This window comes from Urocampus carinirostris, chromosome 10, assembly GCF_059441175.1.
Source record: "Urocampus carinirostris isolate Australia breed hairy pipefish chromosome 10, RoL_Ucar_1.0, whole genome shotgun sequence".
NCBI classification, from domain to species: Eukaryota; Metazoa; Chordata; class Actinopteri; order Syngnathiformes; family Syngnathidae; genus Urocampus; species Urocampus carinirostris.
In genome coordinates this window covers 34,589,012-34,602,435 of record NC_142358.1, presented here as the reverse complement: position 1 = coordinate 34,602,435, position 13,424 = coordinate 34,589,012, and the positions used below count along the sequence as shown (strand labels likewise).

Below are 13,424 nucleotides of genomic sequence, written 5' to 3'. Positions count from 1 at the left end.
CTGCTGCAACGGGAACCCCACAAATCCATGAACTTTGTGAAAGGATGGGCAAATAAATAGTAAAAATGTTTCAGTTTTTGCCTTTATGTCTCTGTAGTTTGTATTCTTCATTATGCTTTTTAGCACTCATTTTTGGTTAAACTAAACAATGCATCAACATCTAGCGGTCAAATATAACACAATGTCCCTAAACAACACTCTTACCTTAAAAATAAAATAATAGCATTGAAGATTTGGTCATTGTTCAAGTGTTAGATGGCGTATGTGCCCTAGTTTACTTTCTGACACTTTGGGGCGAAAAATCAGCTCACTTGATGGCGATAGCAGAAGGGCAAGATCATTAACTACACGGACGACAATACCCACATGACATAAAGTGCAAATGAGACAAAAGATGGAGAGCCGGCCTAATAATGGCTGCGGTAAAAGCTAGTTACAGGGTTGATGGGGAAAAAATGTATTATCCTCCCATAACTGTCCACCTACATATTGAAATTAGCATCACCCGTGTGAGGTCTATTGTCTCAGCGCTACGCCCATGCACCATCTATACTACCTCCAGTATTAGATGATAATTACTTAGCAACCGAACAAAAAGAAAAAAAAAAGGGTTATTAGGCAGGAGAAGGAGTTATTTGCGGTGCTATATAAGTGATACATCTATGGTATTAGGCAAAAGGAAGAAAAGCTACTGGACTATTTCTAGGTTTGATGAGTGATAATATGAATAGAGAAAACACCAGAGTCAAAATTAATTTGAACAAAAGCCAGCAATCGAATGAACATTGGACTAGACAATTAACAACATGTGACATAAATTAAGGTAAAATAACAGTCTTAGTTTAAGGTGTTGAATATGAAACTCTAAATTAGGTTAATTTTTGGTTAATAACCCTATTTTATCTTATAAGTATTTCAGTTTAATGACCATCATACTTTAATTTCAGTTAATAATTCTATTCTTGGTCGCAAAATGTGTTTTTTTGTGCACCGATAAGATCTTACAATCAACCTCAATCAGATGTTATGTTAGAATTAGAACTAACATGATAATACACTTCAGATTTCAATGGCAGTAAAATTAATACCAAAACGGTTAATCAAGTAAGCAAATAAAACACAATTTCAATGTTCTCCAGTTTGGGGAATACATAAATCAATGGATTATTGCTATAAGCACACACTAGCTTCTCAAAATCCAGCTGTCTTCAGTCATGATCAAAGGAATAATCCAATTCCTACCGCGGCCTTGACGTAGAGCTCTATAATGAATCAGGTCCTTGTTGGTTCCTGGTCTGGGGGTTTACGCCAATCAGATAATCAAAATTTTCAATCGTATAAGGATTCTGGTAATTTTCCCAGCAGGATAAAAAAAAATATATATCAATCTTATATGATTCATTGTGAATCTTTCCGTCACCAGTTGGAGAAAAAAGGAAGAAAATGAAGGATTTGGTTTTCCAAGCAATATCTTGCTATAAATTGCCATTGATAATCTCAGTTACGTTCTGTCGTCTATGTTGACGTGCCTATTCTGCCCTTAGTGAGCAATGACGAAAAACGTGCAATCAATTTTTGCTATGATGTATTATTTTTTGATTTTACACAACTTATTTAAAACAGGGAATAATAAATAATTGTTCATAAATTAAAATAATTCATTTTGTTTCATATTTTAGTTTTATCAAAACATTTATACCACAATTTGTTTCCTATCAAATTAATGTTTGTATCTAAATGTTGAATTATCCATTTATTCATTTATTTCTAACTGACTTTTTTTAACAATTACATAAGGCCTATGAGTGGCAATCACCAACAAAGTAGAACCAAGTACAATTCCTTTAATACAAATTTATAGCTCTGCTTAGCCTTGTAAGTAATTACCGTGGCGGAACACAATATTCTACTTAATAGGTTCAAAGTAAACCATCTTTTTACTGAAAAAAACCCTTTCCCTTTGGAGGCAATGTGACTTTTCTGATTAGATGGGTTTCTTTTTAAAGGCAGTAAAAACAAACCGTTTTCTTCACATCACAAACACGGGGGGTTGAAGGATGTTATGCAGCTTGTACATAAGAGCAAACAGTGGGGGGCTTTCATCAGGGGCATGTCTATGTTGATGACAATAAGACATCTGCGGCTTGTCTCAAAAGGCTTCAGAGTACACTTGTTTATCTTCCTCGACATACACCGAGCCTGTTCTGTGGCCTTTATTTGTTCATATCGGTCAACATCACCAGCCAAGCATCAAAGAGGCACAGCGGGTAATAAACCTATATATCAGTGTTATGGCCATTCCAACTACAGCTAGCAAACACAAAAGAACTAGAGAAAAAATACATTTGAATGTGGGAATGTCAAATGAAAATAAATGGACTTATTTTCATCTGGCTAAAGAGGCTGGCATCCTACCAAATGGTCTGTTGATGGAAAAAAGTTTGTGAAAATGAGGGTTGCTATGGGATGCTAACGGAAGATGAAAGACATGGGAACCATTTTTGAGGGACATTAAAGGTGCTGTACGGAATTTAGAACATTTCTACTCGCTGATGCCATCTTATGGCTTGTGTCATCATGCCAGCCTCTATATGTTGTGCGTGCAAGTACATGCATTTCTTCGAGTTAACTTATTTTTTTCATCTTTTTGGTGTTTGGGTTGGCATTTGAACTCTACTTGAAGCAAAGGCTTTTCTTGCTTTCACCAGTTTCATGCTATATATCCATTATCTGCACCACTTATCCTCAGTAGGGGTCGCGGGGTGCTGGAGCCCATCCAAGCCATCTTCAGGTAGTGGGCAGTGGACACCCTGAACTGGTTGCCAGCGAGTCACAGCGCACCCAGAGACAGACAAGTAATTCACACCTAGGGATAATATGGACCGAACAATTAATCTGACAAGCATGTTATTGGAATGTGAAAGGAAACCTGACTGCCCGGAGGAAACCCACGCAAGCACGGGGAAAACATGCAAACTCCGCACAGGAGGATTCAATCTGTCAGGACCAGAACAGAAACAAGACCCAGTTGCGTGACGTATAACACACATTTTATTGAAAGAGAGCAGAAGGGCTGCGCCCACGATCCGGTGTTCGCTGGGCCCGAGAAGCAAGTCGCTCTTGTACTCGGATTGTGATCTGAACACGGAAGCGGATCTTCTGTAGCGAGCGATGGCAGTGTCAGGGGCGTAAAACTCGTCGGTAGCCGGAACTGGGAAAGCAAGACGTGATCGGGGTCAGAAACGAGTTGTAAGCCAGAACGTGCGAGTAGACGTAGTAGGAAACAAAAAGGGGTAGTGAGCCGGGACGGGAGAGCAGACTTGGTCAGGATCCCGGAGACAAATGGGAGCAAAAACGGGACAGGCGAGAGTGAAGGTAAAAAACGGCTAACCTAGTATACACGTAGTTACGCAACAAGAGATTGACAGGATAGGGTTCAAATAGTGACAGGGAGCCAATACGAACCCACAGCACCAAATAAGAGGGCACAGATGAGTCACACCAGTAATCATGACACCATCCCATGACCTCAGAACTGTGCCATGAACACTCTAACCACTCAACCGCTGTGCCACCCCAATTTCATGCTAAACTAACAAAAATCTCTAGTGACGACTATGACTCTCTAATCACTCTCCGATCATCGCTTTTACTCCTGCCAAATGCACAGATTTTCTTTGCACAGTTTTATGTGAAACTGAATTCAACTAAAAATGTATTTCCTAGGAAAAAACAAAGGTTAAAATATTTTCTTTTGAGCTGTTTTTTTATGATGAATCTACCATAAAAAAGAAAATGCAATGTAGTTGATATTCATATTCTTTTCTCAACCAAATTCTCACATGAATACTGTGAGTTTGTTATTTCCAGTTTTCTTCAGGCTATTGAATCGCCCAGACTATATCATTAAGACAGACAGACACAGCAATCCTCTGTGACTTGGTCTGACCCGGGTCTGTTGCTAGGTCAAGGTTTGAGCCAGTGGCACAAGCCGTAGACCATTGCCACTTGTGACACTTACCACCCTCTCACTTTATTTTGCAAATACACACATGTGGAAGTAGTACTTTTTAATGCCACCCTGAATGCATTTGTTTTAGGGTGAATACCGCATTGCCAATTGTGAGGTCACATATTCTGAAAAGATAGTCACAGAAATCTCGTCTTACAGCGGGATCCTTCTCCCCCCCCAGTGTGATATCATCCAAATTCACATAAATCCGCTCATGTGAGAGTAATGTCTTATGAAAAAGTACACTGAACTAGACAGCATTCAAGAGTGTAAACCTCAAGTAAAGCTACCAAGGCAGGAAGGCGTAACATTTTCCTACGAAGGATAGAATATATACTGTAAATCACTGTATACACGGATAGAGTAAATAAGTAAATGGAACAAAAATGATAATTATACAAATAATAATACAGATAATTATAAAAGTAATAATAATGATGATTATACTATAATTTTACTAATACTACAGGTAATGATAACAAATTTATTAATCTGCAGATCATTCTCTTAATTGTACTTCCTATTTTTCTAAAAAAAACATCAACATAAATCATTGCACTAATAAAATAACAAAAATATATAAAATTGGCAAAAATCTCTGATTATAAGTCTTTCTTTTTATATTTTAAGCTAAATGGCCTGGCATCACAGGCGTGATAGAAGATTGGATTGGGCTCTTTGGAGTGCTCAGTTGTCGAGCTTTGTAGTACCCGATATGGCGGCCAGAGAGCGATAGAGAGCCCCCAAAAGACAGACCACACGAAAACAGATGTTTATTGATTTTGTTGGTTATCATTGCGGGTTCATTGACACAAAACATAGCTTAAATCACTCGCAAGGGCCTAAAGTACGACTGTGTACGTTTCCACGAAAATCAGTTCAGCAATTTCGGAGCCTATATGTTACATACAAACACACACACAAAGACAAAACGGGATTCATAAAGTAGTTTAGGTTTTGTTTACACTGAGAGAGGAAAAATGACAGTCCCAAACATATTCATCTTCTAACATTTTCTTGTTAACTATATTTTGTTTTATTTTCTTGAAAAGAATAGAGCATTAGCAGAATATCATATTTAAAATCAGTCAAATAATCTGACAATGGTGGGAGTAGTTGTAATAGTAATATGCATTAAAGTGGCATTAGTAGTAGCAGTTGTAGTCGTAGAAGTGGTAATATAATATTAATAGTAATAGTAGCAGTAAGCCTCATAATAGCAGTAGGTATAGACAGAGTAGTACAAGACTTAGTAGTAGTAGTAGATTAATTAGTAGTAGTAGTAGTAGTAACAGTAGTCAAAGGGCTAGTAATATTAGTAGGCCTAAAAGTAGTAGTAAACCTAGAAGCAGTAGTAGCCCTAATAATAGTATGAGGTTAAATTGTGGTAGTGGTAGTAGGAGTAGTGGTGGTAAGATTAGTAATGATTGTTGTATTTAGCCTAGTAACAGTAGTAGGCCTAAAAGTAGCAGACTTAGTACTAGCAGTAGGCTAGTAATGATAGTAGTAATAAGCCTAGTAACAGTAGAAGAAGTAGCAGACTTACAAGTAGTAGGCCTAGTAATAGTAGTTATAAGCCTGGTAATAGTATCAGGCCTAGAAGTTGTCAAAGTAGACTTAGTAGTAGTTTATGCTTCACGGATCCCCTAACCAACTGGGTCATAAGGGCACCACCTCCTGTGGTGTGTCATGGGCAATTACTGCCTGGCGGTGCCCAACCCTTTCCAGGCCATTAGGAGTAGTAGGCCTAGCTATTATTAGCAGGAAGCCTAGTAATAGTAAGCCTAATAGTAGTAGGCCTTGATGTAGTAGTACAGATAGTAAACTTAGAAGTAGTAATAGGAGGCCTAGTAATTGTATTAGTATTAGACTTAGTAATAGTAGTAGGCCTAGACATAGTGGTAGTAGGTCTTGTAATGGTAGTAGTAGACCTTATAATAGTCATGGCCTGAGAAGTAGTTGTAGTAGTGGTAGTATTAGTGTTAATGTGTCAGAATTTAGATGGAGTACTCGGAAATATTGTATCGAAGCTACATTTACATTCAATAGTTTCACATAGGAGAAGAAAATAAATATTTGGTACACTTGTCACCTTAACTGCATTTGCATCCGATGATTGTCATATTGTTGTTTTTCCTTTCTTGCTTGTTTGTCGCTTTCCCGCCGAGCCATTCTAAGATTCAAATTGGACGCCGCCTCGACGTAATTGGCAATAGTTTTGATAGCTCAAAATTAATCAGAGTGCACTTGTCTTACAACCATGCCTTGAGAATTTAACATTTAGAAGTGTAATTAGGAATCTTCCAATTAGCTCAAGGTAAGGGAATTAATTAAATGTCCAATTAGGCTGCGGGAGCCTGAAAATGAGTGGCTCTTTAAGTACATGGAAGTCACTGTTTGGGGGACATGGGAGGTAAAGGTCAAGTCACAACAAGACGAGTGGTTTATTTCGCTAATCAGTTGACCTGAAAATAAAGGATACAAGAACAAACCTCTCGAGAATATTGAGTCCTAAGTCAAAAGACCTTACTGGTTAGAGTCGAGTGAATTCCTGCTTGAACTTTTATTTGCACACATGCATTTTTCACATGTTGCCTGTAAGAATGAAAACCTAATTAGGGAAAAAAAAAAACTGTGGTTTAACTTTTATGGTTGGTAGGGGTGTGCGGATCGACCCAAGTATGGATATTAGCAATATTAAGCATGTATTTGGATCGCTACTCTTATCCTGGGATTACTGTAAGTGGAGGATACTTCACTCCTCCACCTACAGTATTTCTTCAAGTGCTGCGTCTCTAAGTAATGCCAGAGTGTGTGACTGACAGGCACACTTTTAGCACTTCTTCCTACTTGTCCCTCTGCTGCATCCTGCCTGCCAGGCAAAAGAGAGGGTGAAATCTATGTGCCACCCCTACCATAAGCTAAAAAAGACAGAGGCAAACAAAAAGCGCAATTCTGTATTGATTTAGTTCTAACAACAGAAATGGACAATGCCAGGTGTAATGTCTATGGTGAAGGGGTCTTCTACTTTTGCAACAAAATAACGCAAGCTGCAACGAAAATTCAAACGTGTTACTGTTACTGAACAAAAAAAACATTTTCATTATGGCAATAGCGTCAATGAGAGAAATTTGACACTTTGTTTGCATTATTGACTTTATTTTCAGAACATTGTGCAATGGAAGGTATTTTTGTTCTCTTGTTGTAATAGTATTCAGTACTTGTTTTTTTGTTGCATTTTTTTTTTTTGGGTTTGACTCTATGTTTTGATCTGAAGTAATAGTAGAAGTATTTCTGTTTTTTTTTTACATTCTGTTGTAGTTTTCTATGTGGTTATTTAATAAAAAATGAAGCCTTTTTAGTGCCTCAAATAATTTAAGCTGTTTTTCTTGTAATTCTAAACTATTTCAATCAATACTACGATGTATTTACCTGTATTAGATTGATAATAAAATACCCAGGATCGCTCACCCCTACTGTGAAATAAGAATAACAGTTTTTTGTTTTGTTTTTTGTTTCTCTTCTAACTTTCAAGGCTAGTCAATAAAACAAATATATTGCTGCACTTTGTTTGAAAACATTACCAGCTCAACCAGACACAGATCCAGCTTAAACTCTTAAATCCTGCCAAGCTGTGTTTCTTTTTTCTCCTTCGTCTTTTTGCACGCTCTAAAACCGGCAAAAAGAAAATTCAATTTCCCACCCTTGTGTGAATGCAAACCAGCCAATCATTGCATTGTCAGGGAAGTCAATTAGCTCCCAAGGCAGAAGCCGAAATAGTATTTATTTTTTAAGTAAACACATGCACAGGGCAAGCCCTTATTATCATAATGTTTCCTCGCCATGTAGTAAGAAAATGTCAAGGTTGGGAATATATGCGTATATATGAGCTTTATTTTGTATTCTTCTCATAAGCTTGTCATTTTTTTCCAACTGAGATTTGTTCAAACATCTGCTAGAAATGTACTGTATACCATCTACATAATATAATGACGTCTTGCATTTGTTCCAGCTTTGTTTCATTCTCGGTTATTTATCGGAATACGTATACGGTGTCCTTGGAGCGTATTGTTAGCCATTAAAGCCGCTTGAAATGTTCTTGTCCTTTTTGTCTCATTGTAAAAGCTGAGCACAGGTTATGTGCCCTTCAATAAATCTTGAGAACAAAAGAGATTCTGGCTTTTAGGGCCTATAATGCCTACTTTAAGTTACTAGTCAAGAAGAATAGAATCGAGGTAATGTTTTGACATTGAAACTGTGGGCGACAGCATCTTAAACAAATTTTCATTGTTTTGCTAACAAAGTGACATTGAAGTCACATGCAATCTAAAAACTCAACCCAGACAGAAAGTAATTGAACGTAAAATCCAGTAGCAAAAACGGTCGCAATCTTGCCCGTCCTACCGTACCCGTTCCGTCCTATTATAGAGGTGCCACTGCCTCCAGATTTAAGGCTTTGCTCTTTGTTGGGTGAGCCAAAAGTGTATTTCTAAAAGCGACACCAGTTCCAGAGAGTAAGGGTGGTCCATACTGGGAATACAAGGTATCGATCTGATACGTTTTGCCATGAAATCTTATGCTTATTGGATAATTGCTCTTTCTCTGTTGGCAAGGCTTTTAATCAAGCTCTCTCTCTCTCTCTCTCTCGCTCTCTCTATCTCTCTCTCTCTCTCTCTCTCTCTCTATCTCTCTCCCTCTCTCTCTCTCTTTCATACTTTCTATCGGGAAGTCAACAAGTTATCTCTAATGAAAGCTGCACAACTATTTTTATAATTTGTGTTATTTTTGAAACAGCATTATAATATTACCTTAATCATTATATTTACCTGTGCCGGCTTGTTTGGCACCAGCTGCTGCTGGCTACCTGATTGGTTCCCAGTCCTACTTAATCTCAGTCCTTTCACTCACCTGTTGTCAGTCCGTCAGCGAACCTCTGTTTTCACAAGGTAATCATTTTTTACTCTGACTACCGTCGGTCCCGTTTTGTCACCCGTTTTCCACTCGTCCGTTCCTGATTTCCCCGTTTGTCTCCTGCTACGACCTGTTTTTTTGACCCCGACCACGTGTTGATCTCCCGTCCCGGGTAACGACCTGTTTTTCCATCTAACTACTGTACAATCTCCCGCTCAGGAACATCCACTTCCGCATTCGGAACACGCTCCGATCCCGTGAGCCGCTTGCCTCCCGCTGCCTTTTCTCTATATTTCAATAAACTTGTGAGTAATGTTACGTCATGGGTCTACCATTTGTTCTGGTTCTGACAGCGCAGGGCTTATGTTCCAAAAACGCCCCATCATAGTCAAAAGCCGCAAAGTAAAAACTGTATTTAATTATGTATTTAGTTACTTATAAATTACTAAAAGAATTAACCAAATTCACAGGCTCGAGTCTTTAACAAATACGAATTTCATACTAAATATATATATTTTTTTAAAAACATAACATAATTTCAAAAATTGTTTTGCTCTTTTATTGCACAACGGTGGGGATTACGGACCCGATCCATTTTATAGGATAATTTGCCACCAGTATGTGAACATAATGGAAAACTTCATTTACCTTCTGGTTCTGCCCGACAGAAACCATATATTTTTCCATGGTCAAACATTTTTAAAAGATTACCAGGGAACCACTAAGGCTGGGGTGACAAACACGTTTGACACAAAGCCAAAATTTCTTAAGTGTGAGAGTCAAAGAGCCACAACACGCACTAACCTGCCATGACAGACAGACAGACACAAACACACACAATTAAACACATATTATTTCCCATAACACACATAACATAACACATAACACATTTTGCCATTTTGACCATGAGCGTAACAGTCTGCACGCTCATGAAATGTTTATCTAATTTCCTGGCATAAGACGTAACCTACACAGATGATTGGCAGTCAGTTATGTGTCCGGAACAGCATAAAAACAACAAATCTGACAAATTAATTTCAAAATATTATGTTTCATTTTGTTATGAACTCTGATGGAGATCAAGTGTGTTTTAAGAGGTGGAAAAAAACTAAACATGAAACGAGGCAAAGTATATAGAAAATATGATGAGGCAAAGAGCCGCATTCTGATTGGCCAAAAATCACATGTGGCTCCAGAGTAAGTTTGGATGGATGGTGCAGTGGTGCTAATTGTTGGTGATAAAAGCATCTTCTTCCGTTCAGCCAATCAGAATGCAGAACACAATGCATTTCAGGTGGATTGGCCGGTCCAAATTGTCCCTAGTTGTGAATGAGTGAGCGAGTTGTCTGTCCCTGTGTGCCCTGCGATTGGCTGGCAACCAGTTCAGGGTGTCCCCTGCTCACTGCCCGATGATTGCTGGGCTGGGCTCCAGCACCCCCGCGACCCTACTGAGAATAAGCGGTGCAGCTAATGAGATGAGACTTGATTACTATCCATAATATTGACCTTTGGATCAAACTGCCCAACCTTACTAGAGAGACAATGAACAAGTGTGAACTTGGATGGTGTCGGTTTTAAGACGGGAAGGCTGTAAAGTTCCACAGGACATCAATGTGCAGGGGAAATTGAACCCACTGAACCCAGAGAATGGCACTGCAGGCAAGGTGACACACGAAAGCGAGCCTCACTTAATTTCACCTTTAGCCTGCGCTCTCAATATAATCTCGTTTCCCGATAACACATAATATAATAGAATTGCTGCCAGTGGCTTGGAAATGAAGCATCTGCCTACCAGATAAAGGATTTGAAGTGAAATTAACTGACTTCAAAGTGTTGTTCCAGCTTAATGTGAAGCAAAAATAACAAGATGCGAATTTCACAGGTGTTTACTTCACAGCAACCAGAGGAAATATTGAAATATTGACATGCTTGAAGCTCCGTTCGAGATATTTTCTTTTCCAGGCAACATCAGACTTTTAGATGAACCTCAATATGAATTAATTGTTATATGTTGACAATCATGTACACTGAATTTAAATCATCTATATCTTGGAAAAGTAAGATACAACCATCCACTCGTTCATTCACACCCAGGGCTAATGTAGACCAAATTAACCTCACAGGCATGTTTTTGGAATGTGAGAAACCGGAGTGCCAGGACAAAATTCACGCAGGCAGAGGGAGAACATGTAAACTATTCATGGGGAGCTGGACTATTGAAAGATAAATTGATTCTGCTTAACCTTATACAGAAACTATGTATTTTTGAAAACATGCCAGTGAGCCACTAGGAAAAGCCATAGAGCCGCATGTGGCTCCAAAGCAAGTCTAGAGGGTCGAGAAGTCCAACATTTTTGGCGATAGAAAGCATCTTCTTCTGCGTTTTGGTGCTTTTATCAGTCATCAATAACTAGAGGAACTCGAAATCAGGTCTGTCAAGCTGTTTTACGTCTGTGTACAACTTAGACCACAATGTTATTGACAAACGGACAGATATAGGCAGGATCGGGGCAATATAACTGTTTAGCCAAACCACAATACACAGAGTTATTTCGCCATATGAACGCATTAATAATATTTTCTAATGAACACTTTCCAATTATTTGTTCGATAGTCAACTCCCAGCTTTGCATTTCCATTCCTCAATGATCGTCTCTACCCTAATGCTTAAAATTAATCAGCATTGCTTCAATAGCCTCAATTTATACATCAAACAAAAAAAATATACTTTCACTTTTGTTTAATTTATTTTCATGGATAGAGCATGCACATGCAGGGTTATTGATTGAAATTCCAGTCGATGTTGATGAATAAAGATATACAAGTTAACTGACGGAATGTCTATATGTATATACTGGAATTAGCTTTACAAAATACAAAGTATATGTACAAAGTCCTTAGATAGAAATGTTTTGTACTAGTTTTTGAATGTGTTTTACAAAGTGTCCATAGTTAGTTTTTCTGAATTTCTTTGCTGTGAGATTGATTAGCTGACTTTCTTACTACCTGGAAAAACACAGTTTCTGAATGACATGTTTAGCACAACATGTCTTAGTAGTTTACGTTAATTTACCTTCCTGGTGTATAGAAAACATCACATTTCAGCAGTCAATGGAACTTCTGTGTGTGCTGTTCTGAGAAGCAGAGGTCCTAGACGTAAACATGATAAAATACCTGGGCTTGGTCTGAGAGAGGTTTGAGGCTCTGTAAAAATTGGGGAAGAGTTATCATTAATCCTCAACCATTAACACAATTCGTTGTCAGGGATTGGGGCAGCTGGATCCTCTGTCTGAGATGAGCCGCACTTCCTGAGAAATTGAAACAGGATGATGGAGATCAGTGACAATACCGGCTGGATAATCGCTCCCAAATCACAGCCATCTGCTCTCAATCTCCACCCCAATCTCCATGCACTACCATCAATCCCTCTCCACCAAATCTCTAAATCCTGACAATCTGTAGCACTCAGTTTGGGACCTTGCTTAATCCACCTATAGCACGCCCACATTACTGGACAGGAAGGTAACCTTGTTGCCCTGTTTCACACTATAAATAGTTCTTAATCACGTGGTCTACACCCTTGGCAACCATGTTGGATTGGTATGTGTATGTTTACATTGTCATTTTGTTAGATGAACTTTCCAGGCTACATTAAAAAATGTTCACAACTTTTCATCCACATTATTTTGCACCCCCATATTGTTTATATTGTTTTTCTGTTTAATTATGCCCTTGAATATATTCATATACATACAAAAAAAAATATATACATTTCTAAATTGACTTATGTGGAAATATTCAAAGAAAAGTACGGATATTTAGTAGATAGCCCCAGGAAAAGTCCAAGTCCTGTAATGTCATAGCTGGCACTTGGCAGGAAAAACAAATGTTTTCCCAATATACAGTTAACTAGAAATACTATCAAGTTTCCCTGTTATTGTAAGGACCAGAACGGAAACAGGACCCAATTGCGTCAAGTTTTTCACAAGTTTTATTGAAGGAAGAGAAAGGGTTGCGCCCACGATTTGGAAGTGGATCTTCCGTGGCGAGCGATGGCGGTGTCGGGAACGGAAAAAAATGGTCAGTAGCCGGGACAGGAGAGCAAAAACGTGGTCAGGGTCAGAAGCGAGTTGTAAGCCAGGAAAGGAGAGTAGACATGGTCGACGACAAAAATAGGTCGAAAACCAGGACGGGAGAATAGACGTGGTCAGGATAACAAACGGGTCGAAGCCGGGGGACAGACAGGAGCAGAAAACAGGTGGGAGTCAGGGTCGAAATAAGCTTGCCTAGTGTTAACTGAGGTTCGCAGACGGGCTGACAACAGGTGAGAGATAGACGTGGGTTTAAATAGTGACAGGGAGCCAATCAGAGTCAGAGGCAGTTGGCGCCAAAAGAGCGGGCACAGCTGATTCACATCAGTCATCATGATAATTATTCATCCTAAAATTACTTTGTGTTCATGATTACCTACTGTTTACGAATTGTTCAGAACAGGCTCCCA

The 13,424-nt window shown here is 38.7% G+C and overlaps 1 protein-coding gene across 1 annotated transcript in view; it reads left to right on the top strand.

Moving 5' to 3' along the window:
• Window positions 1–13,424, top strand: part of kirrel3b (kirre like nephrin family adhesion molecule 3b) — a 320,980-nt gene that overhangs the window by 50,492 nt on the left and 257,064 nt on the right. The gene's annotated exons all lie outside the window — the stretch shown is intronic.